Source organism: Lolium perenne, chromosome 1 (assembly GCF_019359855.2).
Source record: "Lolium perenne isolate Kyuss_39 chromosome 1, Kyuss_2.0, whole genome shotgun sequence".
Lineage (NCBI taxonomy): Eukaryota > Viridiplantae > Streptophyta > Magnoliopsida > Poales > Poaceae > Lolium > Lolium perenne.
In genome coordinates this window covers 250145446-250151916 of record NC_067244.2, presented here as the reverse complement: position 1 = coordinate 250151916, position 6471 = coordinate 250145446, and positions in this window count along the sequence as shown.

Here is a 6471-nt window from a genome sequence, read left to right as displayed (position 1 = left end):
AGATCATGTAAATCACTTATACCGGAAAGGTACTTTGATTACATCAAACGCCACTGCGTAAATGGGTGGTTATAAAGGTGGGATTAAGTATCCGGAAAGTATGAGTTGAGGCATATGGATCAACAGTGGGATTTGTCCATCCCGATGACGGATAGATATACTCTGGGCCCTCTCGGTGGAATGTCGTCTAATGTCTTGCAAGCATATGAATAAGTTCATAAGAGACCACATACCACGGTAAGAGTAAAGAGTACTTGTCAGGAGACGAGGTTGAACGAGGTATAGAGTGATACCGATGATCAAACATCGGACAAGTAAAAATATCGCGTGACAAAGGGAATTGGTATCGTATGTGAATGGTTCATTCGATCACTGAAGTCATCGTTGAATATGTGGGAGCCATTATGGATCTCCAGATCCCGCTATTGGTTATTGGTCGGAGTGAGTACTCAACCATGTCCGCATAGTTCACGAACCGTAGGGTGACACACTTAAAGTTGGATGTTGAAATGGTAGAACTTGAATATGGAATGGAGTTCGAATATTTGTTCGGAGTCCCGGATGAGATCCCGGACATCACGAGGAGTTCCGGAATGGTCCGGAGAATAAGATTCATATATAGGAAGTCATATTCCAAGTTTGGAAATGATCTGGTGCATTTATGGCAGGTTCTAGAAGGTTCTAGAAAAGTCTGGAAGAAATCACCATGGAAAGTAGAGTCCCGGAGGGACTCCACCTTGCATGGCCAGCCAACCCTAAAGGGGAGGAGTCCAAGGTGGACTCCTCTAGGGTGGCCGGCCAACCCACCTCAAGGAAAGGTGGGAGTCCCACCTTGGGTAGGACTCCCTCCTTGAGTAGGTTTCCCACATATGGGAGGTTTTAGTGTTGGGGTCTTATTCGAAGACTTGGACTAGAACTCTTGGGGCTTCCACCTATATAATGAGGGGCATAGGAGAGGGGGCTGGCCACTTCAAGCCTCAGCCTTGGCCGCACCCCTTAGAGGGCCGGCGCCCAACCCCTCTCTCTCCCCAAAAACCCTAGCGGTCTTTCTCCTCCACCACATCCCGCACGCTTAAGCGAAGCTCCGCCGGATTTCTCCACCACCACCGACACCACGCCGTCGTGCTGTCGGATTCAAGAGGAGCTACTACTTCCGCTGCCCGCTGGAACGGGGAGGTGGACGTCGTCTTCATCAACAACCGAACGTGTGACCGAGTACGGAGGTGCTGCCCGTTCGTGGCGCCGGAAGCGATCGTGATCAAGATCTTCTACGCGCTTTTGCAAGCGGCAAGTGAACGTCTACCGTAGCAACAAGAGCCTCATCTTGTAGGCTTTGGAATCTCTTCAAGGGTGATACTCGATACCCCCTCGTTGCTACCGTCTTCTAGATTGCATCTTGGCTTGGATTGCGTGTTCGCGGTAGGAAAATTTTTGTTTTCTATGCAACGTTATCCTACATTTTTTATCTAGCCCAAAATAAAAATAATTTTGGGTTGAGATTTTGCAGAACTGTGAGATATATTACTGACAATTTCCATAATTATTTTCAGAATTTTTTATAATTTGCAAAAAAACATTTTATATGATAGGCACACTGGAGCTCAAGAGCCAAAACCACTTTCCAATTAAACTCGCTCAATACTCTAGTAGCAAAAACTCTGGTACCAAATTAGACTACTGATTTCGGCGGTTAGGGTTTTTCAAGGCATCGCGTAGATCCGTTTATTCATCATCGGCTCATTTGGGAAATATCACTGATGTGCCTGGTCTGGCAACTGCGTATTACTTGATAGACGCGTAGATATGTTGATTTGTGTGTATGTCTGCATTACACTAATCTTTTGTATGCCATTGAAGTGCTAGCTAACTGAATTATTTGCTTTGTCACGGTGTTGTAATTCTAAAGGGACCGAAGCCTGGCATCAACACGAGGATGTGCGTAACTACTTTGCTTCCACCTCCCGCCGGCATGGAAGACTTTACCCCCTACAATGACCTCATAAAAAAGCTTGTGGTGCATGGCCGGAGGGAGGCAGTAGAGGCGTTGTCGATGATGAACCCCGCTGTTGGCAGACCTCCTATAACTGGACACAAGCCCACCCAGCCGGTGCCACACCGCTTCTACGTCCAGCTGGATGATGATGACATGTTCATTCTGGTCATACCTACGATGTTTAAGGCCATCCTCTTGGATACCCGGGTGATTGACAAGAAGCCAAGACGCGTGCGACTGAAGAGGACCAAATGGTGTGATTACTCTGTCCAGCTCCAGTGGATGGATGATGAGCTTGTTTTCTTCAGAGGCTGGAATCGCTACGCTCGGAGGCACGGCTTGCAGCGTGGTGACACCCTCGTTTTCAAGTTAGAGAACAACGGCCCCAAGCTGTTGTTCGAGGTGTTGGTGTTCAAGTTCGACACATCGACTGAGGTCGTGTTTGGGGGCTGTTCAATCCATGGTGTTCAAGTTCCCGGGCTAGCTTGCTAGCTGGGCGTATCGAACAGCGTGTATGCACACCCCTTTGCTAGCTGGGCGTATCCAGCAGCGTATCAAACAGGTTGTTTTCTAATTTTGTGAGAACCAATACGGTACATGGTTGCTCGTTTCCTTTTTTTTGAGGTTACGTGTGCATTGGCGTGCATCTAGTTCTAAGTTCTTTTTCACGGGTTTGTTCATATATCCGCAAGTCCACACAATGGATGCCAAGACCGTACCAGCTCGCGTGAAGTATTGCATCTTTTAACTAATAACAACATGAATATCTGTCCCTTGGAGATTTGCCTGAGAATTCTCTCTGTGGTCGCTCTCTTTTTGTTAGGGGAATGGCAGAGGATTCACTAAGGGACAGGAAATTGATATACTACCCAAGAAGCGAATACTTGTTGGGCGATGTCTGTCGATCAACAATGAAGTTTGTTCATAGCCCAACTTCAGCCCACTTTCATGATTTCGGACCCACACGTCTGAAAATTTGTAATTGCCGCCAGAGCAAATTTTTGACCCCACTCAAAAGAATTTCAACCAGCGAAATAGCCCTTCTACCTGTTAGTAATGCGGAACTATAATGCCTGATGGACGCGTGAGGGCAGGGGTAGTTAAGTAACTGTGATTCTATGGCGCCATAACTAGTCCCCATATGGAATTATTTTGGCAAATATTTTGAACCGGAGGGAGTACAACACTTACAGCCGGGCAACCATGGGAGTTTCGCATCCAGTTTTCTCGATTCCAACAAACCCTAGATTCGCCTCCGGCCACATCCACCCCCATCCCACCGGCAACTTCTCCCTCCGGAGTTCGCCCTGCACATCGTCGCCGCGCTCCAACCATACCGTAGCGGTCCATCGTCTCGGGCCACATCTACGCCAGTTGAGACAAATCCTCTCCCTCGCCATGAGGCTAGGAACGGGTATACTTGTTTTTCCGTAGCCAGTTAGTTCGATTGTTTTGCCTGTGCTCGAATGTTCGGTCGATTGCTATCGATTGGGTAGTTTCCTGGTCGATTGCTAAGAGAATGCCGATTTATTTCATTTATTACTGGCTTATAAATACAAGTATTTTTGCTCTATATCATCATACATACCACACATCCGCACATCTTAAACTACATTTCGGATGTTTGGATCCTGTAAATAATTTGATTCAAAAACCAAAATATTCTCGATAACTGTGTTTTTTAAGTATTCAAGAAAGAAGTCTGACCTTATTTATCTAGAACTAAGAAATGAGGAAAACTCTGGTATTTGTTAGGCAGGCGTTGGAATATTTTGGTTATAAAATATAGCCGTGTGGCCTGTGTTCCACAATGTAAACTGTTTTGGCAAACTAAATTATCAGTATTACTTCATGTGTTGTGACTTGTGAGTGGTCTTTGTTCTCTCCTACTGGAGTTTTTTCCTTCCTTCAGTGTGTCTGTAAAAACATGTGAGCTTTCAATATAAGCTGGGCCTCCCCGTGGTTGGGCTATCTTGTTTCAAAAAAAAATATCAGTATTACGTCGGTTTAGATAATACCGAGCTACCAAACTAAGCCTTAATGTTTGTACTTGCTATTTTAGCAGCGGCATGAAAACGCAATAAAAAGAGGAGGAACATTGCAAAACTTCCTGGAGCTTCTCTTGTTGAGATGATGCTAGCATCACATGCTTCAATGGGGGAAAATAATAGTAAAAGGGGAGGCTCAACTGCTAAGGGCAACAAGAGAATATCAGCATCTCAGCCACCTGAAGGAGACTATGAGCTTGCAGTCTTATTACATGATATGCTTGAGAGCTCCCCTGCTCTCTCGGCAGCTAAGGTGCTAGTTCCTCCATCTCATCTTGCCTTATCATATCTATAAATGTTTGATTCTGAATGCCAATCAATTGTTCCTGTATACAATGATCAATGCCGTGCTTCTTACCAGCGCAAGAAGATACCTACGGCCAGCTACAAGGAAAACCTAACGCCTCCAGATAGAACCTTGACGCAGCCAGGCATGAAACATCATCACCAGACCCACCAGCTCCTAGACACAAACGAAGTCCAATCTCAGCCCCACGGAGATCCCTGTGTCTGAACCCTTCTCTCGTTGAAGGCAAGTTCTAGCACATAATGCATACTGCATCTATCAAGTAGTGATGTCAAGTTCTTACATGCATTTAGTTTAGCTTTTGTTTCAAAATGACCACATATGCTGGCTTACTCCCTTGTCACAGGTAATGATGCAACAGGGCCTGTCTTCGTGAAGTGCACTGACCAGATGGATGCCAACAAGCACATGAATGATGAAGATCATGCAAACCCTCAGCCTGATGACCAAACCCATCAGTCCAGCAGAGATGCAGGACTCGGGGATCCTGAGGTGGAAACCCTGTCCAGCAATGGGGTTAAAGGCATGATTTGTGTATTTAGTCTGTTTTTCCGTCCATATTTTGTTTGGAGTACCTCTTTTATTACCTTACCTGTTCTTATTTTTTTGTAGTGGCAAGGGGAGTAAACATCAACTTGCCAAAAAAATTCAGAAGTATGTTCCCAAAGGTTCCCAAACTGCCAGTAGTCATTCCAAAGGGAAGGACTAGGCCAGTTTCAGCTGCAATCGCTGCAAAGTTTGCAAGTGAATGCAACATTGCAGTCAGGAATTGGGTGCCTGTGCGTTCGGACTGGAACAAGTACAAGGGTGACACTCAACTCCTCCATGGTTATTACAACAGAGTGGCTATAAGTACATACTGCTGGTCCTTTACCCTCTTTGACGTTTATATGCAGATGCCAGCCTGCAGAGCTATCCATTCTTATGTCTGTTTTACATGTCATCAGGCGAAGTTTAGTATGGATATAACTGCTTCACCAGCAAAAGCAGCATGTAGAAAGCATCTTTAAAAAGGCATTCAGCAACATCGGCACATGTTGAAAGTCAAGTATTTTGATTGCCATCTTCCCAATGAAGTGCCGAAAACAAGTCCTGTCCATTCTATGAACAACTCCGAGTGGAATGAGCTTGTGCAGCATTGGATGGATCCCAAGACAAAGGTTGGTTCCTTTCAGAAATCAAAGCTACTATATTTTGTATGTGTTGAGTGTATATGTGGATTGCTTAGCCTTTTCCATCTGTTCGGACTTTTGGTTGCGTTGGCTATTGCATGAAGCTTGACATGGTATCAGAGCCCACGGTCTCGAGTTCTGAGTCTTGGCTTTCGCAATTTATCCTAAAAATTGCTGCTGCCCTCCGTTGCCCTCTTCGGAGTCCACGTATATGCCTCTTGAGCTATACCTCCGAGTCTCCATGTGTTGACTTGTCTCCCGTCACACGTGAGGGGGAGTGTTGAGTGTATATGTGGATTTCTTAGCCCTTTCCATCAGTTCGGACTTTTGATTGCGTTGGCTATTGCATGAATCTTGACATTATGCTTTTGTGTTACTAAGTCGACAATGTTTGCAGGCGGTCTGCGATATGAACAGAAGGAACCGTTCTAAGGTTCTGTTCCATCAAACCACTGGGTCGCGGAGCTATGAAACTCACTTGGGAATCTTGGTAAGGACCCAGACTCAACATAAACGGCAGTGGATGTTGTTGATGTATGTATAAGTCGATTGTACTAGCCCTTTCAATCAGTTTGTTGTTTTGGTTGCGTACGCTAGTGCATGAAGCTTGACAGATGTTTCATGTTTGATGGATATTTAGTTATTTTTTTGTTGAATGCTGGTTCTGCATGATTCTAGTTTGATAACTTGAGTGTATTCATATTCATATGTATTCAAGAATTTCGTGCTAGTGTATCCAATTCTAGGTACTCCCTCTGAATCTCTGATCCATAATAATTGTTGGGGTCAACCATGCCACTTACTATACATCGTAGAGTGTACCATTTTTTTATGATTCCAACTTTGCCATCTACATAAATTGTTTACATATGTGATGGACAGGTCCATGCAAATTAAATAAATCTATTTTGATGATTAGTTGTTTTATATTAGTTTTCAGCACATTGATCT